The sequence below is a fragment of the Phyllobates terribilis genome, unplaced genomic scaffold, assembly GCF_046119375.1.
Source record: "Phyllobates terribilis strain yellow unplaced genomic scaffold, ASM4611937v1 Scaffold_2__4_contigs__length_985480577, whole genome shotgun sequence".
In the NCBI taxonomy this organism is placed as follows: Eukaryota; Metazoa; Chordata; class Amphibia; order Anura; family Dendrobatidae; genus Phyllobates; species Phyllobates terribilis.
This window is the reverse complement of record NW_027362762.1, coordinates 583,595,948-583,621,309: the sequence shown is the minus strand read 5'-3', so window position 1 is coordinate 583,621,309 and position 25,362 is coordinate 583,595,948. Positions and strand designations below refer to the sequence as shown.

The 25,362-nt window shown below is 45.4% G+C and overlaps 1 long non-coding RNA gene across 1 annotated transcript; it reads left to right on the top strand.

The window, feature by feature from the left end:
• Positions 1–9,567: 9,567 nt before the first annotated feature.
• On the top strand, positions 9,568–25,346 carry LOC141252878 (uncharacterized). Its single transcript, XR_012314143.1, has 4 exons — positions 9,568–9,722; positions 9,855–9,934; positions 11,542–11,671; positions 24,935–25,346. It is a non-coding gene; the product is annotated as an uncharacterized lncRNA (long non-coding RNA).
• The last annotated feature ends 16 nt before the right edge of the window (positions 25,347–25,362 follow it).

Genomic DNA, 25,362 nt, shown 5'->3' with positions numbered 1-25,362 from the left:
CGTCACATGTCTCTTACCAGGAGCTCCCTTTCATATGGTAAATACCTTGGATAATTAAGTTTGGCACTTGTGGTGTACAATGCCATTTTGCATAGAAGCTTTTAGTTTTTTATCTCTTCTCTTTACAGCATATGGTATAGGGGAGGGGGACAAGGGGTTTGGTGAGAGACTTCAGAGGTTTGTAATATTTTGCTATGACAATAACATTTCCCACATGTCTACTTTACACGAGCACAATTTTTGGGAGATAATTTTTTTTTTTTTTAGGAAATTACAAGGGTTAAAAATTGATAAGCAAATTCTAATTTTTCCAACAAAATTTACAAAACCATTTTTTTAGGGACCACATTACATTAGAAGTGACTTTGAGGGGCTTATATGACAGAAAATACCCAAAAGTGACGCCATTATAAAAACTGCACCCCTTAAGGTTTAACAAACCAAGTTTATTAATCCCTCAGTTGCTTCACAGGAACTGAAGCAATGTGGAAGGAAAAAATGAACATTTAATTTTTTTTTTACAAAAATTTTACTTTAGACCCAAATCTTTTATTTTTACAAGGAAAACAAGAGCAAATGGATCCCAAAATGTGTCGTTCAATTTATCCTGAACCTACAGATACCCCATATGTGGGGGAAAACCACTGTTTGGGTGCATGGCAGGGCTCGGAAGGGAAGGAGCACCCTTTGAACACAAAATCGAGAGGGGTCACCATGTTGCTGATGTGTTTAAACAGTGGATAACCCCCTCAAGTGACCCCATTTTGGAAACTATGCCCCAGGGGTTTAGTGAGCATTTTGAACCCACAAGTACAGCAAAATATTTGATAACATTAAGTCGACATATTAAAAAAGTTAATTTTTTTTTTCACAAAAATCTTGCTTTAACCCCAAATTTTTCACGTTTGCAAGAGGTAACATGAAGTGTACACCACTGTTTGATACCCACTTTCTTATGAGCTTGGCAATACCCCACATGTAGTCAAAAAAGTTCTGTTTGGACAAACGGCAGAGCTCGGAGCGGAAGGAGCAATATTTGAATTTTGGAACACAAATTGGCAGAAATAGATTGCAGGCATCACATCGCATTTGCAAGGCCCCTGAGCTACCAAAACACCAGAAACCCCCCACAACTAACCCCATTTTGAAAATTACACCCCTCAAGGACTTTATCCAGGTGAACAATGAGTATTTTAAACCAAAATATGCTACACACTTGGTAACATTAGGTTGTCATATTGAATATGTCATCATTAGTGTTGAATGCAAATGCTCGCTGCTCGAGTTTGCATTGGGCGCTCGGGTATGCATCAAGCATTGCGGGTGCTCATGTGACATGCTCACATCCCTGCCCCGCATGTTTTGTATCCCGCCATCCCCGGGCCCTAGTGCTTTACCCCCCCAGCTATGCGTCATCTTTTTTAAAAATAATGGCAGACACATGCGCAGTGCGCCCGCTGAGATCTGCCAGCTGGTACCCAACAACAACAGATAAAAAGGAACCAATAGAAAAAATTATCACTGTGATAGGGTCTATCACAATGATCAAAAGCCAATAATTAGTTAATCAAATCCCTCTTTGTCATACCCTTAGTCATATAAACATTATAAAATGAAATAATATTTTTTTCATTCTTTGCAGTTAGGGTTGAGGTTAGGGTTACGGTTGTATTGGAGTTATGGTTAGAGTTGGAATTAGGGTTGGGGTTAGGATTGGAGTTTTTTCAAAAGTAAAAAAAAAAAGATGATGACGATATGACACCTGCGAAACATGCGGTGTGTGCACTCGAGCAAGGCACTTGAGCACCCACAATACTTGGTGCATACCCGAGCACCTGATGCAAACTCGAGTAACGAGCATTCAATACTAGCTGTCATATTATCATTTTTTATTTTTTTTTTACTTTTGAAGAAACCCCAGTCCTAACCCCAACTGCACAGTATGAAAAAAAATATTTTTTTATTATATAATTTTTATAGGACTAAGGGGATGACAAAGGGGAATTTGATTAATTATTGGCTTTTGATCACTGTGATATGGATGTCAGGTGGGCCTGGGGATGGCGAAGGTACCGGGGGATGGTTTGGGGGCATCATTTCTCTTGCATGGAGGAGAGAGAAATGGTTTTAATAGCGGGTATAGTTTTTTTTATGTTACTTAATCGGGGTTACTCATTGAATAAAGGCGATCCTGTTATCAGGGAAAGGAAAATCCGTTTTGGAACGGTGATCGGGATCTAGGAAATAAGGCCCCTTAGCAGCTGCCGTCTTAATGAGTATCAGTGGTCTTAAAGGGGTTAAAATCCATGTGTAACAATGCATATTTCCCTGGCATCTGAAAATTTGTACTTGTAAATCTTTCCCTTTGGGCATATTTGCTTGTGGTCTGGTGTCAGCCCCACAAAAGCCCAATATTGTCATGTGTTCAATTTAACCCCTTACAACCACTAATACACCTTTTAACTGCGATCATTAAGGGTACTTATTCCTCAGGAGTAATAATATAGTGCCATCCGCGGCCAAATTTCCAGCAGGTGTCAGCTGTACACGACCGCTGACACCCTGCACTATCAGCCCCGGCTGGTTTTGAAGCCGATTAACCCCTAAAATACCGCTGTCAATCGCGACAGCGGTATTTAAGTGGTTTCAAGGGGGTCGCAAGACCCCCTTAGTAACCATCGGACCTCCGTGATGTGAATCACGGATCTTAATGGTTACCATGGTATCCTGAGGTCATGTGATGACTTTAGGGCTTGGTAGCTGTAAGCTGGGTCTCACAGGCTGTGTCAGTGACTCACTGACTGCTCTCATGCACTGCAGTACAGGAGACCAACAATCAAGTGAAAATTATACATGTCACTCAGTGGGACTAAGTGAAAAAGAGTAAACTAGTAAAATAGTAACATAGTAACGTAGGTTGAATAAAGACCTAGGTCCATCAAGTTCAACCTTTCTTCCCCAATTGTACTCCCTACACTAACTTACTCGAACTAGGCCTTACAAATGTATTTTCATTTTTGTCATTACTGCACTATTACAATTACAAATGAACCAGTTTATAATTTTTTAATTAGTTTTATATTTTCATATTACTCTTATGGTACTACTAAAATCCCTGTACCTAAATCTGTTGATCCAGAAGAAGGCAAAAAAAAACAGGACACATTCAGCCAATTTGCATCACGGGGAAAAATTCATTCTTGACCCCGAGAAAAGGCGATCAGTCCAAGAACCCTGGATCAAATGTACTACTATAGATGTAACATTTTGTCTAATTTAACTATAACCCACAATGTTACCTGAATCGAGGAAATCATCCAGCCCTTTTTTGAAAGCTGCTATTGTGTCTGTCATTATTACTCTTGAGTAGGGAATTCCACAGCTTTACTGCTCTGACTATAAAGAACCCTTTCCTGTTTAGGTGCCAGAATTGCCATTCTTCCACCCGTAATGAGTGCCCCCTGGTTCTTAGTATGTTCTTTGGAAGGAATAAGTTATGTGCTAGACCTTTGTACTGACCACATTGTTGCATCGGCGTCTCTGCCTCCTGCTAAGCAGAGACACCGTCCCTCTCACCTTCCAGCCCAGCGCGCGGCGTCCTCCTGCGCTCCTTCCCTCGCTGCTGCCGGCGCGCGCTCCTTCCCAGGCACTGTGCTTAGGGCGCGCGCACTCCCCCTCTCTTAAAGGGACCGCGCGCGCCGTCCTAAGGAGTCCCCAGCCAATAGCCGGAGGACTTACCATATATAAGGCACCTCCTCCAAAATGGAGGTGCCCGAACAAAGTTGTTGCAAAGCATACTCACCTCTGCTTCAGCCCTCAGGTCCCGCTGCCAGCCTGACTTCCAGTCCTGTCTGCCTGCTTGTCTTCCCTTCAGCCCGACAGTCTGTCTCCGGCATCCGCCAGTCTGTCTATGGGCAAGTCCACCTGCAGAACAGGAAGCACCTGCCAGTTACCTGCCTGCTACCTGCCGTACCTGCTAGCCCGCTCACCTGGGAGCGCTCACCTGCTACCCGCCTGCTAGCCTACCTGGGGGCTCCGCCGTCACTTGCCGTGACCACCTGCCTGCCAGCCAAGAGACTCTTACCCGCTCACTTAGGAGCGCTCACCTGCTACCCGCCTGCTTGCCTACCTGGAGGCTCCGCCGTCACTTGCCGTGACCACCTGCCTGCCTGCCAAGAGACTCTTACCCTCTCACCTGGGAGAGCTCACCTGCTACCCACCTGCTAGCCTACCTGGAGGCTCCGCCGTCTCTTGCCGTGTTGGAAGACCATTTCCAGTGACTACCTCTTGAAGCTCATCAAGAGAATGCCAAAGCAAAAGGTGGCTACTTTGAAGAACCTAGAATATAAGACATATTTTCAGTTGTTTCACACTTTTTGTTAAGTATATAATTCCACATGTGTTAATTCATAGTTTTGATGCCTTCAGCGTGAATGTACAATTTTCAAAGTCATGAAAATACAGAAAAATCTTTAAATGAGAAGGTGTGTCCAAACTTTTGATCTGTACTGTATATTTATACATGGAAATGAGATCCCCTCTGAGGCGTCTTTTTTCTAAGCTAAAAAAGTTCAACTTTTTCAACCTATCATAGGAGAGGCTTTCCATCCCGTATAATAATCTAGTTGCCCACCTTTGAACTGACTCTAACTTCTGAATATCCTTTTTAAAATGTGGAGCCCAAAACTGGATCCCATATTCCAGGCCTCACCAGTGATTTATAAAGGGGTAACAATACATTGGGATCGCGGGATTTTATTTCTCTTTTTATACACCCTAAAATCTTGTTTGCTTTTGTAGCTGCTGCTTGACATTGAGTACTGCTGCTCAGCTTAATTGTAACCAGAATACCCAAATCCTTCTCCTGTTCTGTAGTCCCGAGTATACTTCCATTTAATGTATATGCAGCAATAGGATTACTCCGTCCTAGGTGCTTTACTCTACATTTATCTACATTAAACTTCATCTGCCAAGTGTTACCCATTCAGTCATCTTATCCACATCGGTCTGCAATATCGTAATGTCAAAATCAGATTTTAATATCCTACATAGTTTGGTATCGTCAGCAAAAATTGACACTTTACTCACAATCCCATCCCCAAGGTCATTAATAAAGAGGTTAAAGAATCGGTCCTAGCACCGATCCCTGTGGCACCCCACTGCTGACTATATCCCATTTAGAAAATGTACCATTTATGACGGCTCTTTGTTTCCTATCATTTAGCCAATTCTTTACCCATCTGCATATAGTACCCCCAAGTCCTTGCTTCTGTAGCTTCAGTATAAGGCTATTATATGGTACAGTATCAAATGCCTTTGCAAAGTCCAGATAAATCACATCAGCCGCATTACCAACATCTAGATTTGCACTTACCTCCTCATAGAAACCCAACATGTTGGTTAGACACAACCTATTTTTCATGAATCTGGGCTGATTATCATTTATTATATTATTCTCTGCAATATAACTCTGCAGGTCATTTCTTATAATGCCCTCAAAAACTTTGCACAATACTGATGTCAGACTTACCGGACGGTAGTTACCTGGATCCACCTTCTTATCTTTCTTAAATATCGGTACCACGTTGGCTATTCTCCAATCCTGTGGCACTACCCCTGTTATAAGAGAGTCTAAGAATATGAGATACAGTGGTTTGTCAATTACTGAGCTCAATTTCCTCAGTATCCATGGATGAATACCATCTGGGCCAGGGGATTTGTCAATGTTTAATTTGCTCAGACGCAGGCGTACTTCTTTTTGTGTTAAACTAGTTATATTAGGAGGTGAACTTTTGATTTTTGCCCTATTGAAAGATTCCTGGAACAGACTGTTTGTTGGTGAACACGGATGAAAAGTGTCTGTTTAATATCTCAGCCTTTTCTTTGTCCTCTATAATTAACTTGTTATTATCGTCTTTAAAAGGGCCTATACCATCTGATTTATTCTTTTTGGCATTTTTGGGATTTAATTTAATGTCCCTGGTGATTTGTAGATAATTTGTAGATAATTTTGCTAGCTTGATTTCATTTTTACATTTCTTAATTATGTCTTTATACTCCTGAAATGCTATGTCCGTATAGTCGGCCTTCGAGATTTTGAATGCCCTTTGTTTTTGTCTTATTAAACTTTGTACTGTCTTATTTATCCATAACTGTTTCTTTTTATTCCTAGACATTTTATTATCTGAGGGTATAAATTTTCTACAGGATTCTAGTAGTATTTCCTTAAACATGCCCCATTTATTTTCGGTATCCCAGTTACCAGTCTACACCAGTAAGATCTTCCCTTAATTTGTTGAAATCAGCTTTCCTAAAATTCCAGGTTTTTGCATTTCCTTTTTGAAATGTTTTATTAAATATTAAATTGAAACTTACCATATTATGGTCACTGTTTCCCAAATGATCCCGAACCTGTAGATCTGAAATTGTATCTGGTTTATTTGACAGAACCAGATCCAGCAGATTACCTCCCCTGGTTGCTTCATCTACCAGCTGATAGAGGTAATTGTCCTGAACTGTGGATAAGAACTTGCAGCTTTTAGCACAACTGGAAGATTCTATGTCCCATTGAATATCTGGATAGTTAAAATCCCCTATAATAAGGACCATATTATTAATTGCTGCATTTTTAATTTGTTCCAGCATTTCATCCTCTACCAGATCAGCTATATTAGGAGGCTTTTAACAAACTCCAATTAAAAGCTTTCCATTATCTTCCTCCCCTGGCAGGAGGAGATGTCAGAGGAGCACTGGTAATGAGGGGCATTCAGCAGACACCAGAGACTGCATGGTGCAGACCCAAATCCAGGACTGTCCGCTGTATCCGGAACAGTTGGGACTAGAGATGAGCGGATGGATTCCCAGGTCTCCGGTCCACCGTCCAGATCAGTGCTACCTGGCAGCTGGATAGTAGGCCGTGAATCTCTTATCTTCTGGGGCAGCGCAACGTCATCTGTGCGTCCTGCTCATCTTTAGTTGTGGATTATTTTTTGTCACAGTTGGAGCCGCCAGAAATTTCTCATCTCTATATAGCTTCACTATACGACATCTGGCTTCTCGTGTCTGTATGGCCGTGTACACATGTTGCAGAAAGACTGTGTTTTTGTTTTCAGCAGATGTCCGCACCAAACTACACAATAAGGGTATGTGCATACGGTCAGGACAGGCAGCGTTTTGGATGCAGTAAACTTTATGCTGCGTCCAAAGCACTGTATTCTATTGAATGCAGGTGAATCCACATGTGTTCATTGAACCACGTGGATTCACCGCAATCAGTACATTGTATTGATCTAATTACTCTTGCGGACACTAGCAGCTCCGCAAGAGAAATTGACATGCTGTGGTCTGGAAAGATGTGTCGCATCGCCGCATGTCCGTCTCCGTGGGTGATACGCAGGTGCATGGAGACGCATAGTGGACATGGGATTTCTACAATTCCCATCCACTATACTGTAATATCTGGAAGCTGCGGTTTGCACGCAGCCCAAGTACGCTGCATCCAATCAGCAGCGATTACTGATCGTGTGCAAATACCCTTCTTAACCCTAACAAACAGGCAATCCCTGCATGTGTCACAGCTGTCTAACAGCCGCGAAACATGCAGCAGTGGAGGCTCAAACATAGATGCCAAACACTCCAAAAATACTTGGCGAACACTCGAGCGTGCTCGCCTAAAGGGTTAACAATACACGCTCGCTCATCACTACTCTGCGGTTTTGGTGCATTTTCTCTCTATAGGCTTCTTCTGAAAAAAAATGCATGAAGGAAAAAATACACCGTTGCATTAAGTGCAGAATCAAAGCTTTTCTGTACTATTAAAAAGCGCTAAAAACTCTGCTTCATATCTGCCCTAAAATTGCTCCAAATAAGCGGGAAAATGCATAAAAGACGCAGCAAACACAATAGTCAGACAAGATTGTTATTGCGTCATGTGGTGCGGACACCTGCAGAAAAAAAGCAGCAGAAAGAACACAGCATTTACGCTACGTGTGAACATGGCCTCAGCATTACAGTTTTAGTACATTTTTATGGGTTTAATAGAGAAAAAATATCAATCATGCCATTTTTTTTACGTCATTTACCGATCCCCGTAAGTAATCTGATCGCTGTGTTCTGCGGGTCGTTACGATCAAGTGTTTTTGTTTTTTGTTTGCAGTTTTATGGGCTGAAAAAATCTCTTATTCTCTCTGTAAAATAAAATTACATATATAGTACCCAGCAGTGTATTTAGATCAGTACAATAAGCCTAGTCAAAGCCTGCAGTACAGGTCAAGTAGACAAAATTCTAGCAATAATTTCACTAGAGCTGGTGGCTCAGCAGGATAAGTGTCTGCTATGTCAGTAATGTTTTAAGGTTTTGGGTTCAAGACCAGGGACTCACAGAAAAAAAAAATTGTAATTGTTCATAAATTTGCTACCTTTATTTATAGGACCAAAAAAATAATTTTCTTCATCTCAGTATATATACATTGTTATACACAATCAATTACTATTGACTTCTATGAGCTGTTGCTGGATTCATTGACTGCATTGTAGAGTCAAGTTAACTAATTTCTCCCTATGTTCACCAATGAGAGCTGTTGCTCAGTGGTTAGAGCTACAGTCTCTGAACATTGAGATGCAGGTTTGAGTCCCAGGCAGATCCAAACACAGGAGAAAGAAGAGGTGAGTGTAATATAATTTAATTTAATCACTGACTAGCAAACAGCCCCCACAGAGAAGGAGGAGCTACAGAGCGACATCGGAGAACAGCTGAGCCGTGACGGAACAGTCCCGCAGAATACGGGACAGTTGGGAGGTATGCATTCCTGTAAAATCAAGATGGCTCCAGCACCTCTCTCCACAGTGCAGATAAACAGACATGTGGAGTTCAGTGAAAACCTTGCCCCCTTCCTCTGCAGGTGCTAGCTTTAGAGAACAGCCAATGTAACTTGCAGGACAGAAACCGAATGCTAACAGATCCTAATGCTCTAATACATTGCATAAAATCTCTCCCTTTCAGGACATCTGATAACCCTGACACAGGCTTTGATTTAACAAAGAAATGAATGCTTCTCAAGTGCCAAATATTCTAACATCAGTGGGGTCTACCGTATTCCAATCTGATCCCCAGCTTTGGATTCATCAGCAGGACAGAATATATAATATTACTGTGCAGCCCATGCAGGACCCGTCAGTTACATGTGTGGAATCTGAACAGGGGTTACATGGTCAATCCAAAGACCTGCACGCAGCTGTCCACCGCAACACTAGAATTAACGCCTCCTGGGGAAGGGGGCTAGTTACATCAGCCAACATTCAACCCCTACTGCAGTTTATTCCTTTTTTTTGTGCGTCCTGCAGCGGTCTCCAGCACCAGACTCCCGGGCTCCCAGTCTCCTGCTCCGGGTCTTCTGTTGCGGTCCTGCTGCTGATCCTGCTGATCCTTTGGTAAGTCCATCTCTGATCTCCCCTCATCCACCCCAATCCCCCTCTCCCCACTCCCCAGTCTTTTTACCCCCCTTCCCACCTCAATCTCCCTCACCCAAATGTCCCTGTTAATTCTCTTGGTTCTGGTCTCCAGCCCCAGTACCGGTCTCCTGCTCCCGCTCTGGGCTGCCGGTCTCCTGCTCCCGCTCTGGGCTGCCGGTCTCCTGCTCCCGCTCTGGGCTGCCGGTCTCCTGCTCCCGCCCTGGGCTCCCGGTCTCCTGGTCTCCTTCTCCTGTCCTGCTGCTGATCCTTTGGTAAGTCCATCTCTGATCTCCCCTCATCCACCCCAATCCCCCTCTCCCCACTCCCCAGTCTTTTTACCCACTTCCCACCCCAATCTCCCTCACCCCAGTGTCCCTGTTAATTTTCTTGGTTCTGGTCTCCAGCTCCAGTACCGGTCTCCTGCTCCGGGCTTCCGGTCTCCTGCTCCGATCCTGCTGCTGAAAGAAGAACAGAGAAGACTTTGGTAAGTCCATCTCTGATCTTCCCACTCCCCACACATCCGTGTGTGCATCCAGCAGCCGCTGGATAATTCGCCAATCCATACTCATGCTCGCTGCTTGCACCACATACAGTATTTCCTTTTTCCACAAACTCTAAATAAAAGTAGACACACACGCACCATATACATAACAAAAAATGTCCCGCTCATCCCAAACTCGCTATTCAGCGGAGGATGCATACGCGTTCCTTGCCTCCGACACTAACAGCGAGGGCGAGGATCCCACATTTCTTTATTTTTCCGACTCCTCGTTGTCTTCCATTTCTTCTTCCTCCTCAGGTGCTGCTGGACCACCCCGCAGTCATCCCAGGAGAGAAGATGATCCAGCACCCCCCCACTACTGTTCCCATATGGACCTCACCCCCCGAAAATTATGAGCCACTGATTCCTGGTTTCGTGGCGGAATCAGGAATCAAGTTTGACATCACCGGCCTCACAGAAATAGACTTTTTCAAAGTCTTTTTCTCTGAGGATTTCGTAAACCTCATGGTGGGCCAAACTAATTTATACGCTCATCAATTTTTGGAACCAAACCCCTCTTCATCATTTTTTAACTGGTCTATTGTAGACGCAGTAGAAATGATGAAATTTTGGGGCCTAGTCCTTCATATGGGGATCTTGAAGAAGCCAGAACTTCGGCAATACTGGAGTGTTGACGTTTTGTATAACACTCCAGTGTTCCAAATGGTCATGATCCGGAAACATTTTCAGGCCATCCACAAGTTCTTGCATTACCAAGATAATGCAAGATGTCGTGCACGCGATGACCCGAACTTTGATCGTCTTTTCAAAGTTCGGTCTGTCATCGAACACTTCAACAACAAGTTTTCTGAAGTGTACGTGCCCCAAAGGGACATCTGCGTGAATGAGTCCTTAATCGCTTTTAATTTGCTTGGATTCCGGCAGTACCTGCCCAGTAAGAGGGCCAGGTATGGAATCAAGCTGTATAAACTGTGTGAGGGTATACTCACAAGTTTAGAGTTTACGAAGGGAAGGACTCCCGGATTGAACCCCCTAAATGCCCTCCAGTTCTGGGAGTGAGTGGGAAAATTGTGTGGGACTTGGTGCACCCACTGCTGGATAAAGGTTATCACCTGTACGTGAATAACTTTTATACCAGTGTTCCTCTCTTCAAGTCCCTCTCTGTGCGATGTACCGCAGCCTGCGATACTGTCCGCAAAAATCAGAGAGGCCTCCCAAAGATGCTAATTGGGCAGCTTCTCAGAAGGGGTGAGAGTAGAGCCCAATGTCATGACCAACTACTGGTGGTCAAGTAAAAGGACAAGAGGGATGTCCTTTTCTTGACCACCATACATGGTGATGGCAGCTCCCTCAGCACTGTACGAGGTTCCACTACACAGGTCGCCAAACCAGACTGTTTATTGGGGTACAAAAAGTAAATGGGGGGAGTTGATCTCTCTGATCAAGTCTTCCAGCCGTATAGTGCTTTGAGAAAGGCCAGAGTATGGTATAAGAAGGTGGCCGTGCACATCGTTGAGATGGCAATGCACAATGCTTTTTTTCTGTCACAGTGTGCAGGCCAGACTTCTACGTCGTATCTTCACTTCCAGGAGACAGTTATCAAGGCCCTGATATTTGGCAGTGATGATGGAGTGGGCCCCAGTACCTCTGGAACTGAAGGACCTCGAATTGTACCAGGCCAGAATTTCCCGGGGCAGATCTCTCACAGCGGAAAAAAAGGTAAGTCACAAAAGAAGTGCCGAGTGTGTTATAAAAGGGGAATATACAAGGACACCATTTATCAATGTGACACCTGCCCCGACAAACCTGGCCTGTGCATGAAACACTGCTTCAAAAGTTACAATACTTCCACGGACTATTAAATTAATTTCTGACGCATGACAACCAGATGAACACTACACAACTGACGTAGTGTTCGTCAGGTTGTCTTACGTCAGTTGTGTAGTGTTGGACAGGTTGTCCTACACAACTGACGTATGACGCTACATTATAGAATTCAAAAATCAGCTATCACTTCAAAAAAGTGGGGCACTTGTTGGGCATTTCCACCGTTTAGGCACATCAGGGGCTCTGAGAACGTGACCGGACACCCGCAGACTGTTCCATCAAAGTCTGCATTCCAAAGTATCACTCCTTCCCTTCCGAGCCCTGACATGCGCCCAAACAGTAGTTTTCTCCAACACATGAGGTATCAGCGTACTCAGGAGAAATTGCACAACAACTTTAGGGGTCCAATTTCTCCTAGTACCCTTGTCAAAATAAAAATATTGCGGCTAAAATATCATTTTTGTGGAAAAAAAATTGATTTGTTTTTTCACGGCTCTACGTCATAAACTTTTGCAAAACACTTGGGGGTTCAAAGTGCTCACCACTCATCTAAATAAGTTCCCTAAGGGGTCTAGTTTCCAAAACAGGGTCACTTGTGGTGGGTTTCCATTGTTTAGGCACATCAGGGGCTCTCCAAACGCGACATGGGATCTGCTGTCAATTCCAGCGAGTTTTGCATTGAAAACGTCAATTGGCGCTCCTTCTCTTCGGAGCCCTGCCGTTCACCCAAACAATGGCTTTCCCCCACATATGAGGTAACGCGTACTCAAGAGAAATTGCACAACAACTTTTGGGGTCCAATTTATCCTAGTACCCTCGTGAAAATAAAAATATTGCGGCTAAAAGATCGTTTTTGTTTAAAAAAAATGATTTTGGCTCTACATCAAACTTTTGTAAAACACTTGGGGGTTCAAAGTGCTCACCACTCATCTAAATAAGTTCCTTAAGGGGTATAGCTTCCAAAATGGGGTCACTTGTGGCGGGTTTACACTGTTTAGGCACATCAGGGGCTCTCCAAATGCGACATGGGGTCCGCTGTCAATTTCAGCAAGTTTTGCATTGAAAACGTAAAATGGTGCTCCTTCCCTTCCGAGCCATGCCATGCGCCCAAACAATGGCTTTCCCCCACATATGGGGTATCGGTGTACTCAGTAGAAATTACACAACAACTTTTGGGGTCCAATTTCTCCGGATACCCTTGTGAAAATAAAAAACTGGGGTCTAAAAAAAAATTTTAGTGAAAAAAAGTTAAATGTTCATTTTTTCCTTTCACTTTCAATTAATTGGTGTGAAGCACGTAAAGGGTTTATAAACTGCTTGAATGTGGTTTTGAGCACCTTAAGGGGTGCAGTTTTTAGAATGGTGTCCCTTTTGGGGGGTTTTGTCAAAGGCCCCTGAAAGTCACTTCAAATGTGATGTGGTCCCTAAAAAAAATGGTTTTGTAAATTTTGTTGTAAAAATGAGAAATTGCTGGTAAACTTTTAACCCTTATAGCTCCCTAACAAAAAAAATTTTGGTTCCAAAATTGTGCTGATGTAAAAGTAGACATGTGGGAAATGTTATTTATTAACTATTTTGTGTGACATATCTCTCTGATTTAAGGGCATGAAAATTCAAAGTTAGAAAATTGTGAAATTTTCAAAATTTTTGCCAAATTTCTATTTTTTTTCACAAATAAACGTAAGTGATATTGAAGAAATTTTACCACAATCATGAAATACAATATGTCACGAAAAAATAATCTCAGAATCAGGGGGATCCGTTGAAAAATTCCGGAGTAATTACCTCATAAAGTGACAGTGGTCAGAATTGTAAAAATTGGCCCGGTCATTAACGTGCAAACCACCTTTGGGGGTAAAGGGATTATAAAAGTAAAACACCCACTTCTCAAACTACAACTCTGTGATATATGGAGGCTTACACACCCATCCGTCAAGGATTACTCTTTCTATTCTCCTCCTTATGACTCATATAGCAGAATAGACTATATTCTAGTGCAACATCATGCTTTGTCATGGCTTCCAGAGACTGACATAGGAACTATGTTATGGTCTCCTCACTCTCCTGTGTTTTGTTCTCTTGCCGTGCCTTCACTTTCCAAGTCAGGATGGACATGGAAATTGAAGGAATCTCTACTCCTGGATCCGGTTTGCACTCAGGATGTGGCCGATACCCTATCACATTTTGGGTGGGACCATGAATCGGATGCTTCCTCTCCCACAATAAAATGGGAAGCTTTGAAGTGTGTGCTAAGGCGCGTCTTCATAAAACATGGCTCTCAACAAACATGATAGAGCAGAAAAGATCACACTAGCCAGTCGTAATGTGGAGACTCTAGAATTTGCTCATAAACAGGCTCTTGCCTCAGCAACACTCAGAAGGGAGGGACCGCCGCCTGAAGTACCCTTCTCCCCAAGGTGATGTCAGCAGAGGAGGACAGGTCCAATCTATAGTGCCTATAAAAGGTGGAAGGTGCAGACCAAGTAGTGGCTTTACATATCTGGTCGATGGAGACCTCCGCTCTCTGTGCCCAGGAGGTTGCCATGGCCCTGGTGGAGTGGGCTTTGATATTGACTGGGGCTGGAACTCCTGCAGATATGTAGGCTAAACTGATGGCCTCCCTACGCCACCTGGAAATAGTACTCTTTGACACCCCGTGACCTTTCCTATTCCCCTGGAAAGCTAAAAACAGGGAATGATCCTTTCTCCATTGCTTAGTTACGTCTATGTACTGTAATAAGGACCTTCTAACACCTAAATTATGAAACTTAGATTATCCCAGGTTTTTAGGGTTACTGCAAAAAGGCGGCAACACAACACAAAATCACCTCCAGCAGGCCACAAATGTGTATGTGTCTGCACAAACGGTTAGAAACCGACTCCATGAGGGTGGTATGAGGGCCGGACGTCCACAGATGGGGGTTGTGCTCACAGCCCAACACCATGCAGGATGCTTGGCATTTGCCACAGAACACCAGGATTGGCAAAGTCGCCACTGGCGCCCTGTGTTCTTCACAGATGAAAGCAGGTTCACACTGAGCACATGTGACAAACATGATGGAGTCTGGAGACACCTTGGAGCGCGATCTGCTGCCTGCAACATCCTTCAGCATGACCGGTTTGGCAGTGGGTCAGTAATGGTGTGGGGTGGCATTTCTTTGGAGGGCCGCACAGCCCTCCATGTGCTCGCCAGAGGTAGCCTGACTGCCATTAGGTACCGAGATGAGATCCTCAAACCCCTTGTGAGACCATATGCTGGTGCGGTTGGCCCTGGGTTCCTCCTAATGCAGAACAATGCCAGACATCCTGTGGCTGGAGTGTGTCAGCAGTTCATGCAAGATGAAGGCATTGAAGCTATGGACTGGCCTGCCCGTTCCCCAGACCTGAATCCGATTGACCACACACAATACTGAGCCTCATTTTGACTTGTTTTAAGGACATTACATCAAAGTTGGATCAGCCTGTAGTGTGTTTTTTCACTTTAATTTTGAGGGTGACTCCAAATCCAGGCCTCCATTGGTTAATAAATTTGATTTCCATTGATGATTTTTGTGTGATCATTCATTCAGATCTAGGATGTGTTATTTGAGTGTTCCCTTTATTTTTTTGAGCAGTGTATGTGAAGTATACCCTCTGAGGAGATTAATATGGTAATATGACCATGTGCCTGGTTGTACAGAATACCTGGAGCATGCATCGCTCTGATCCACAAGGTGAAGTTAAGGGATGTGCGTCTGCCTGCATGCCAAGCTGTGAACCGCAAGCTTGGTGTGGTAAGGTCTGACCCAGATGCATCTGGTCCATCGGCTGCTGGGCGGTGCGTTCCAGTTAGCGTTTCAGTGACGTGAGCTGAAGTGACGCGATTCATGCCTGGCGCGACCGGAAGTGAAGCCGGCGTGCGTGTCAGAGTGCGGTCCACTGACTGCACCTGATACACAGGGCATGACAAGGGGTGATGAGGGTTTTTTTTCCCAACCGGATATTAATTTTGTGCTGTGTGGGGGGCAATATCTTTATATAGGGCTATCTAACGGGAAAAAGCTCATACCACTCTGACTTAGCAGGGACTATGCTAGTCAGCCCCTAATTGTTTTGGAACTGCCACTGCAGGAACCACAATATATAAATCTTTACATCCCCTGATGAATCTCCCATATGGGAGAGGAAATGCATAGGGATTGCTAACTTCATCAGAACATACTCTGTGCTGTGGTGGGAACATTAAACCTAGTCATACACTTGGAGACTGCCCTTGTAAGGGTGGGAGCACTGCAAGGGCACGACAGGGGAGAGTAATCAGATGAAAATACCCCCCTTACTTCAACTTGCTTATTGGACGAGTTTCCTAGCTCCGGAGGGTTGGATTGCTTGGTTCCCCGGCCTATTGAATTACATTGGAATGGTGAGACCAAACCATTTTTTAATCGAGCACTGGTCACTTTATTGAGCACAAGTATTTTTATTCACATGTTATGTCTGGGTACGGTATTTTAATGCATTCAATAAAGGTTATGTATTAGTTTAATGTTAAAATCATTCTCTCCTGCTGAATACTCTGATATCGACATTAGCCGAAGCAGGGAAAACCAAGGTCTCTCTGGCCAGAAGGGAGCCATCAGAATTATTCTTGCCTGATCCTCCCGTACTTTCCTCACCACTGCGGGAATCATCACTATTGGGGGAAACGCATAAGCCTTCCTGAACCTCCATGGAATATGGAGGGCGTCTACCACATAAGGATCTTCTGACGGGTATAGGGAGCAGAATCTCTCCACCTTCCTGTTGGCCTCGTGGGCGAACAGATCTATGTCTGGTAAACCCCACAGTTGGATCATTTGCTGAAAAACTACCGGACTCAGGGCCCACTCCCCCTGACTTAATGTATGGCGGCTCAGAAAGTCTGTTTTTGTATTCTTCACTCCCCTTATGGGTAGCGCACTGAGGGATGGGAGATTCTGTTCAGCCAGCTATAGGATATTGTTTGCCACTACCACAAGGGAGCGAGACCTCATGTCCCCCTGGTGGTTTATATATGCTACTGTTGTCCGGTTGTCTGACCTGACCTGAACGTGGTGACCTTGAACATGGGGGAGAAGGCCTAACAGGGATCTCTCTACTGCCCAAAGCTCCTTTAGGTTGGATGATGCTCCCTTCTCGTGATCTGCCCAGAGCCCCTGAAATGAGTGATCCGCCAGGTGACCCCTCCCCAGCCGGAACCGCTTGCATCGGTTGTAATAACAAGGTCAACCGGTCTGGACCACTGCATGCCCGAGGATAAGTTCTGTCTGTCCACCAAGATAGGGAGGCTACAGTCTCTCGGGAAAGAACTAATTTTCTTTCTAAATGTCCATTGAAGGATCTCTGTGCTGACAGGCCCTCCCACTGCATAAGTCTCATATGACCTTAGGCCCATGCGACTGCTGGGAGAGAGGATGTCATGGATCCCAGGAGTGACATCGCTTCCCTCAAGGACATTACCGGAAACCTAATGGCCCTTGTGGCCAAACTGATTATCTTGCATATTCTCTCTTCCATGAAAAACAGGCCTGGAGCTGAGAATCCAGGGTTAGACCCAGAAAGACCTGAGCCCTTAATGGGGATAACCTTGACTTCTGAAAATTTATCAGCCAACCTAGTTGCTGTAAAAGTGTCGTGATCTCTAACATCTTAGCGGAGCAGTTGCTCTCCTTTTTCCCTACCACAAGAAAATCATCTAGATAGGGGACGATCACCACGTTCCTGATCCTCAGAAAGGCTGTCACTTCTGCAATGAGCTTCGTGAATATCCTCGGAGCTACTGAGAGACAAAAAGGCAGGGCAGTGAATTGGAAGTGTCTCAGTTGCCCTCATATAAACAAGGCCACCCTTAAGTACTTCTGGTAGACTGGATGGATAGGGACGTGGTAATAAGCATCCTTCAAATCGACTACTATCATAAAGCAATTGAGGTGGAGGAGCTTTACTGCAGAGTTCACTGATTCCATCTTGAATGTCTGGTTCTCCACTAGCTGGTTTAGGCTTCTGAGGTTGATAATTGTCCTTAAGAACCCATTTGTTTTTTTAATCAGAAAAATGGGGGAATAAAATCCCCTTCCCTTTTGTGCCTCCGGAAACTTGAGAAGAACTTGTTTTTCAATAAGTCTAAAATTTCTGCCTCCAAGGCCAATTGCTCCTCTACTGACTTCCTCCTGGGGGTGATTGTGAAGGTACGATGAGGGATCTGATGGAAGCGTTGCTTTAGGCCCTCCTTTACTATGTTTGGCACCCAAGGACTCAAGGTGATGGCCTCCCAAGCTGGAACAAAGTGGGACAGCCTTCCCCCTACCCTCAGTCTGGCGTCATTGGGAGGACTTTCTAGCTGTGGCGAAGGGAGGCCCCCTAAACATATAACCTGACTCCTTTTTAGGCCTGGAGTCCCATCTCTTCTTATCACCTGCCGGTCGACCCCAGTTAAATTTTATTTTCTGAAAATAAAATTTTCTTGCATCTCCCGAGAAACCTGGAAAGCCTCTTTTCATGTCACCTTCCTTTTCGAGTACATCATACAATTTTTGGCCGAAAAGGAATTTTCCATCGCATGGGAGAGAGCATAACTTATGTTTCGATTGTAATTCCCCCGGACAGCTCTTGAGCCACAAGGCTTGCCAAGCTGAATTCGACAGGTTTGCCGATCTGGCCGATAGTCTGGCCGAGTCTGCAGAAGAATCCGCCAGAAAGGCCAAAGCTGCCTGCAGCTTAGAGGAAAATTAGTCAGGATTTTATCTCTAGGGATTTTTCTGTCTCTAATCTGATTTTCCAACTGTTGTAACCAGATCATTAATGACCTGGCTACACAAGAGCCCGCTACAGCTGGCTTAAGGCCTCCTGCTGATGCTTCCCACTCATGATGTAGGAAGGAGTCTGCTTTCTTACCTAAATCATCTCTAAGGACGCCCGAGTCCTCTAATGGCATGGAAGATTTCTTAGAGGATCGCGTTGCCCTTTCCTCCTTCAATCCCATGGTGGACCGGATAGCTTTAACTAGCTTGTGGGTGTCCTCAAAAGGAAAACAGGCCCTACCACAGTCACTATCTGAAGAGGAAGAGGCCGAGGAATCACTAAGCGCCTGAGGCTCTGACTAAGAAGAAGAATCATAACTAGATGAGATTTCCTTATGGGATCTTCTCCTCTTCCTAAGCAACCCCTTTAGGGAACCCTGAATCTCAGAGCGGACCATAGACCTGAGATTACTGGCAAATTCCGGCGCACTTTCAGCAATAGTTCTTTCAATACAGTCTGAACACAGATACACTCTACAGGTAGGGGTATCTGGCACAAGGCACACATTCTGTACTTCTTTTTGGAGCTACTTTTCACGGGCTCCTTCGGGTTAAGCACATAAGAAAAAACACTATTAAAATCAGGTGACATTCACGAAGATCACTCACCCCTGAAGTTACTGAAGGGTACCGGATTTGGAGGTTGTGGCGGGATATGAGAAGAATCCCTTCAGGATGGCACCGAGACGTCGGAAACCTTGCTTGTGCGGCTACTGCTGTGGTTGCTCGAGCGACTGTCCGTCAGTGGGCCGTCAGCCTGCTTTTTCCGGTGACGCTGCTGCTGTTGCTGCTGAGGTGGGGGTGTCAGCTGCTGCTGCTCCTGGCTGTCCTGGTCTGCCATGGCTTTCCAAGACTAAGGGGCTGGAGCACAAACAGCACTGATCCTCCTGACCCACCTTTAAATAGGGTCTGGTGCCATCCGGTTCCTCCACCGTGTTATGGGCACTCCCCCCTCCTTGCACCCACCGGCCGAGGTTTCATTAACTGTTCACAGGGTGCCGCCATCTTGTTTCCGGGACCGCCCCCCCCCCGACATCATGCGGCACGCCTCTCCCAGTGTGCCCCGCACCGTAATGTCAGGGGGCGCGTCATACCTGGAAGATGCCGCTCCACGCATGCGGCCAGCGTGGAGCTCCTGATGGCCGACAGGGAGAGGGCGGCACAGCTGTCTGTGGGGGCCCGGAGTCCTCCTCACTGCCTGCACCCCCATGGACGCAGCATCCAGGGACTGCAGACAGCTCCTCCGGTCCCTGAAGGCCGGTGCACAGGTCGGAGCCTGCTCTTCCGCAAAAGGGACAGGGCCGGGTTAGACAACTTCTTTTCTTCTTCCCAAAAAAACAGACGGCTCCCATCAAAGACAGGAAACAAACTGAAGGAAGGGAGAGGTGCCGCCCTTTTATTTCAGATGGTTTCCTGTCATTGATGGGGCGGATCCCTCTCTCAAGGTGTGCTGTCATGGGTGAAGGGAAAAAACTCAATATAAGAGAACGCTTTATAGCTAAAATAATGGTCCTCTATTGCAACCCTTCAGCGAGATTAAAGATAAATGGAATCCTTTCCCCATCATTCACAATCTCTAATGGAACAAGACAGGGGTGCCCACTCTCCCCTCTCCTGTATATCGTCGAGATGGAACATTTACTATCCTCTATTTGTAATAATCCTGATATTAAAGGTATCACTATAGGGCAAACAGAACATAAATGCTCCGCCTTTGCGGATGATGTCCTTCTATACATTACAAGCCCACATACGTCAATTCCATCTATCATGGCAGAAGTGGATCATTTTGGCACATGGTCCAATTTCAAAATAAATGCCTCAAAATCTCAGGCTCTCAACGTTTCCTTGCCAACTACCACTCAGGCTATCATCCAATCAAATTTTCCTTTATCTTGGCCATCAAAGGGTATAAAATACTTAGGGATACGCATACATAGTGATCTTTCTCGACTGTTTGACCTAAATTACAAACGCTTTCTTGGTCAAATTCATTAGGACCTTAATTCATGGACTGCGAAGGATTTCTCATGGTTCGGTAGAGTTTATTAAAAATGAATATTTTACCTAGACTGCTTTACCTTTTTCAAACTATCCCGACCAGAATCCCTTTAAATTTTTGGAAACATCTATGTAGTAGCTTTTATAAGTTCATAGAGCCGACTGGTCGTCCACATGGTGATATATTAGTCAGGTCTAAACAGATAGGAGGTGTTACGCTCACGCCCGGACTTACTGGCGTGAGAGTGATTAGTGATCCCACTGTACCATGAACCGAGGAGTGCCTGGAGGGGCGTAACTAAGTATCAATCCAATCCGACCGAGGTCGCACGGCGGCTAGTCGACTACGTGGACCAAGGAGGAACTGAGCAGAGGAACCAGGTGCGACTCCAGGTCAGACCCCGGTCACAGTTGTTGACCCACACCAGGGAATGCAGGAACAGGCAGGTTAGACTGGCATACAGGCAGGTGGGTACTGGCAAGTACGGCTGGTATGCAGACAGGTGGGCACTGGCAAGCACGGCTGGTATGCAGACAGGTGGGCACTGGCAAGCACGGCTGGTATGCAGACAGGTGGGCACTGGCAAGCACGGCTGGAGTGCAGACCGGGAGGTACTAGCAGGTTGGAAAGCAGGCTGGATAGGGTCCAGTACAGACTGGGAGACAGGTACAAAGCCGCAGATGCGGTAGACAAGCAGAGTAAAGCGAAACCGCCAGAGCGGAGGACAAGGCAGAGCAGAGAGGAACTGCTGGTGCGGTGAGCAAGCAGAGCTGAGCGAAAACTGCAGGTGCGGTGGGCAAGGCAGAGCAGAGCGGAACCGCCGGAGAGGTGGACAAGGCAGAGCAGAGAGAAACCGCAGGTGCGGTGGACAAGGCAGAGCAGAGCGGAACCGCCGGAGCGGTGGGCAAGGCAGAGCAGAGAGAAGCCGCCGGAGCAGTGGGCAAGTCAGAGCAGAGAGAAACCGCTAGTGCGGTGAGCAAGGCAGAGCAGAGAGAAGCCGGCGGAGCGGTGGGCAAGTCAGAGCAGAGAGAAGCTGCCGGAGCGGTGGGTAAGGCAGAGCAGAAGGAAGCCGCCGGAGCGGTGGGTAAGGCAGAGCAGAGGGAAGCCGCTGGAGCGGTGGGTAAGGCAGAGCAGAGGGAAACCGCCGGAGCAGTGGGTAAGGCAGAGCAGAGGTAAGCCGCCAGAGCGGTGGGCAAGTCAGAGCAGAGAGAAACCGCCAGAGCAGTGGGTAAGGCAGAGCAGAGCGAAGCCGCCGGAGCGGTGGGCAAGTCAGAGCAGAGATAAACCGCCGGAGCGGTGGGTAAGGCAGAGCAGAGGGAAACCGCCAGAGCGGTGGGCAAGTCAAAGCAGAGAGAAACCGCCAGAGCGGTGGGCAAGACAGAGCGGAGCGAAACCGCAGGTGCGGTGGACCAGACAGAACGGAGAGAAACCGCAGGTGCGGTGGACAAGGCAGAGAGGACAGGGCTCTGTTCACATGGAACAGACTGGAAAATACAGGAAAATACGGAGGAAGGGAAAAGGGACAAGCAGAACCAGATACACACAAGGTACTTCCTATGAAGTAGCGAGTGGACACAAAACTCACAAACAGAAGTACAGAGACAACGAGTAGGAGTTAGGTGCAGGTTCAGATACTGCAGGACAAGGGAAGGTACGGATATAGAGACAAACAGGTAACAGGCTAGGATACAGTTCAGACAGGAACTGCTACTGCAATGAGATACAAGAACAAGCCTGGGTATACAGCCCCCAGAGTGGCGGGACAGACTAGAAGTCAGAGATAACAGGCCTGGGTATACAGCCCCCAGAGATGGCGGAAACGGACAATAAGTCACAGATAACAGGTCTGGGTATGCAGCCCCCAGAGATGGCGGAAACAGACAAGAAGCAGAACTGGACCTGGCAACTTCAGAGTCAAGGAGCACACTGAATGTTAGTGTTGCTCAGGCACCTCCTACTGGGTGGAGGGGGTTTAAATATCCAGTGACTCACAGCAATAGGCTGGAGATGCATTAGGGGTGTGCCCATAGCAGCTATAAGAGTCAGGAAGTAACCGGGCCACCGCCCTAAGCAGTCAGTCAAGAGACATGCACATAGCATGAACTGGAGCAAGGTTTGCAGGCTGGACTGACAGGTAAGATTGCGGTCTTGCATAGTGGGAGGTGGTGCACTATGCAAGCACACCGCCAGGGATGTTACAGGAGGGCTCAGTCTTCCGAATTGTAGAAAATCCTACATGGTGGCAGTCCATGCCAGAATACTTGATTGTTTTCACCATCAACATGGGAAGCTTTGGGTTCATATAGCACAAACTATATGTCCAAGGGCATTAACTACACTCCCCTGGAAACCACATCCCTCAGTCCTTAAACCCTCTCAACAATCCTACAGCACATACTGTACAATCCTATCCTTACGTCGAGACAATAAGAAAATCTAATTGACCCACAGGGCTCATAATAACCTTTTTACCGGGGCTATCTTCCAATCGTTTTCTGGGTAGAAGTAAATATCACCCCCTTCGCTTTATGCATGTACTATCTAACGCATCTTTAACCCCTTTAAAACCCGGGGCGTATTAGTACGCCCCAGGCCATCACCGCCGATTCAGTGAGGGCTCCGGCGGTGAGCCCGCACTGAACCGAGCACATGTCAGCTGATTCTAACAGCTGACATGTGCCCGCAACAGCCGCGGGTGGATCAATCTCTGACAGCAGCATTTAACAGTGCCGCGCCGGAAGTGCGTCACTTACCCCGCCCATCGATGACCCCGTCACGTGATTGCGGGTCACTCATGGGTGGGCATGACAACCCTGGGTCTGCAGCAGACTCCTGTGGTTGTCATGTAATGATCGCTATGAGCGCCACCTAGTGGTCGGCGCTCATAGCACAGGAGCATTTCTGCTACATAGAGGTGATCTGCTCATCACCTCTATGTAGCAGAGGCGATCAGACAGTTGCTGCTTCTAGCCTCCATATGAGACTATAGAAGCAAGCAAAAAGTGTAAAAAAAATGTTTTTAAAAATATTAAAAAAATATAAAAAGTTTAAATCACCCCCCTTTTGCCCCATTAAAAAAAACAAACAAACAAAAAACCCCACATACACATATTTGGTATCACTGCGTTCAGAATCGCCCGATCTATCAATATAAAAAAAGATTTAATCCGAACGGTAAACGGCGTAACGAGAAAAAAATTCTAAACGACAGAATTACGTTTTTTGGTCGCCGCAACATTGCAATAAAATGCAATAACGGGCGATTAAAAACATCGGATCTACCCCAAAATGGTATCAATAAAAATGACAGCTCGGCGCGCAAAAAATAAGCCCTCATCCGGCCCCAGATCCCAAAAAATGGAGATGCTACGGGTCTTGGAAAATGGCGCCATATTTATTTTTTTTTTAGCAAACTTTGGATTTTTTTTTTTATCACTTAAATAAAGAAGAACTTATATATGTTTGGTAACTCGTAATGACCTGGAGAATAAGAATGGCAGGTCAGTTTTAGCATTCAGTGAATGTGGTAAAAAAAAATAAAATAATAAATCTGTGGTATTGCACTTTTTTTGCAATTTCACTGCACTTGGAATTTTTTTCCCGTTTTCCCGTACATGATATGGTAAAACCAGTAATGTCGTTCAAAAGTACAACTCGTCCTGCAAAGAATAAGCCCTCACATGGCCATACTGACCAAAAAATAAAAACGCTATGGTCTGGGAACAAGGGGAGCAAAAAACGAAAATGGACAAACGGAAAATCCCGGGGTCCTTAAGGGGTAATACCCCTCAATGAGATATTTCAGGACTGCTCTATACCTCCAAGAGCTGTCAATGACAATTGCAACATTTCTATTCCCATGTTAAAAAAGATAGAGAGCTCAATAGGAATCTTACAAATTTTGAAAAACTGTGCCCGTCATCGTCTCCACCCTTGCACTCCATCTCATTGCTCTATAAACACCTAATAGCTCATACTACAACTGTCAGACCACAATATTGCGCTGCATGAGAAAGAGAACTGGGCAAATCTTTTGAAGACTCACAACGGGGCTAAATGTTTTCAATTAGCTCACAAAACTTCAATTGCAACCAAAGCTCAAGAGACCTCCTTTAAGGTCATCTCTAGATGGTACCGGGTTTCAGTATTACTTCATAAGCGGTTTCTTGCAGTATCAGATAGATGTGGAGTGGAATAGGGGATGATGACACACATTTGGTGGAGCTGTCCCATAAGAGGTTTCTGGACTCAGGTAATTCAGACTATTAAAAAAATGACTAGTCTCTCTATGCCCGACTCTCCTGAATCTCTTTTGCTCTTTATGATCCCAACTAGTTTCACCAGATACAAAAGATCTTATCATTCCTCGTCACTGGAAAAGTACTTCTCCACCTACTCTGGAGGAGTGGTTCTTTGAAACAGCCCATTTAAATAGGATGGAACATTTGATTGCCTAATCCCCCACTGACTGTGACAGACACTGTGAGACTTGGAGAGACTTGATTGAATTCCAGGAATCCGATGCCTACATGAGACTGATGTGACCCACCCTTTTCTCCGGTGCGTTTCTTCTCTGTACGGATTATTCTCCAGGTTGGTTTGCGCCTTGCTGCACTATGTATGGTTTTCATTGGATTTTATTAACTTCATAATTGTAATACTGATGGCTTAAAATGTTCCCTTCCCTTCTTTTTCTTCCTATAACTTGATGTTTTATTGGATGTTATACTTATATTCTATGATATATTGATGCGGATATTGTC